This window comes from Hippopotamus amphibius, chromosome 3 (genome assembly GCF_030028045.1).
Source record: "Hippopotamus amphibius kiboko isolate mHipAmp2 chromosome 3, mHipAmp2.hap2, whole genome shotgun sequence".
Taxonomy (NCBI): domain Eukaryota; kingdom Metazoa; phylum Chordata; class Mammalia; order Artiodactyla; family Hippopotamidae; genus Hippopotamus; species Hippopotamus amphibius.
In genome coordinates this window covers 79,841,562-79,843,290 of record NC_080188.1, presented here as the reverse complement: position 1 = coordinate 79,843,290, position 1,729 = coordinate 79,841,562, and the positions used below count along the sequence as shown (strand labels likewise).

At 36.7% G+C, this 1,729-nt stretch overlaps 1 pseudogene; it reads left to right on the top strand.

Moving 5' to 3' along the window:
• Positions 1–512: 512 nt before the first annotated feature.
• LOC130850647 (U2 spliceosomal RNA) lies at positions 513–692 on the top strand (annotated as a pseudogene).
• Positions 693–1,729: the final 1,037 nt, after the last annotated feature.

Below are 1,729 nucleotides of genomic sequence, written 5' to 3'. Positions count from 1 at the left end.
AACTCTTCTCGGGCTAGAATTTACTTCTGTTGTTGACAATCTTTGTAAATCTCAATTATGTATACCATTTTCAGTGAACAAGTCTTCTTTCTGTTAGACTCCTGTGAGAAAAATATGTAAATTCCAGACTCCAAATAAGTAGAGGGATTTACAAAATTGGGATTTGGGGATGTGTTTTAGGAATATTTACTAAAGAATTTCAATGTAGTGTATGATGAAAGTTAAAAAAAAGTGGTACTTATTTTATCTTAGAGTTGACAGGCTAAGAGATAAATTAATAATCCCCTTCAAGTTTATGGTTGACCCTAAATGAAGGAAGAGGACTAATTATCTCTCTGGCTTCAACTGTGATAGTGCCAAAATTTTGATAAGTAAAAACTGAATAAATGATCTAGATTTTTCCAACAGTATAAATATTTGTTAGAGACATCACCCATGCATCCACACATACCCACACCCACCCACACACATACACACATTTCAGTAATTTAACCTGTTATTCTTTATCTGTAATCACTTCTCGGCCTTTTGGCTAAGATCAAGTGTAGTATCTTTATCTGTATATTTTCTCAGACAGGGTTTTCACTATTGCTTTTCAGATACCATTTCTTTAAACCACCCCAAATCTTCTTTATCTAGAGGGGATGTAGGAAGACAAAAGTGTAAGATTTTTTGAAGGTCTTTTTCCCATTTCTTACTTAATTTTATGATAATATATGAAGTAATATTATTATCCCTACTTCACATATGAAGAAATAGAGCATTAATGGTACGAGAGAAATCCCATAAACCACAGAACAATCACATGGGAGAACGAGGCCTCAAACCTAACATATCAGTACATACCTGAAGCCCCTTTGCCTACATCACATGTCTTCCAAACAGAAATAACCAGTTCCTAACTGAGCACCAGGGACTGAGTTTAGCAATACATGGGGAGGAAAAGACAAATCTGCCATGCAGAAGAATTCCAAATAATCTATACAGTTAACACTGCCGCTAATGGGTGACTCCACACTCCTTGAGTGCGGGCTGTACATAGTGACTTCCTTCTAAAGAAGATAATATGAAGGAGGGAAGGAGTAACTTTACAGTGGAGAAGCCTAACAAACAGGGTGTTAAATTTTATTCACACAGTCACTAGATAATATTATTGATAGTCTCCTTTTAATCACTCCACAATTCCATGACCTGCAGTCTGGATACTCTTAATTCATAGGGAAAATGATGGCAATATTCTGAGAGGGCCTCAAAGGTCATAAAAACAAATACGGCAACTTTTGCTTCTCTAAAGCAGGGGTCTCTCTTGCCCTGGTCTAAGGGAAACAGTAGTCTACCTATTAGTCCTAGGTTTCTCTCTCTCTACCAGAATAACCCTCTGGGATGCAGTTTTTCAAAAAGAAAATTTATAACATCTAATTTCTCATCCCATTTTTAATCAAAACAGATAGATCAACAGTGTGGGGGTGATAACAGTTCTCTAACTCTTCTCAGACTAGAATTTATTTCAGTACCAGACTTGCCTTCTCACCACATACTGAAACTAAATCAGCCACTTACTTTTACAAATATAAAAAATGGAACCCTAAGATGTTAAGTCATTTGTTCAAGCATGTGCTGGTTAGTGGAAGGACCAGAAATAAAGTGTGGGTCACTTCCAGGTTGTTCCTAATGATTGAATTGGACATTGCAGCCCAATCAGAGTGCAGAAACTACCCTGAGCTCCTTG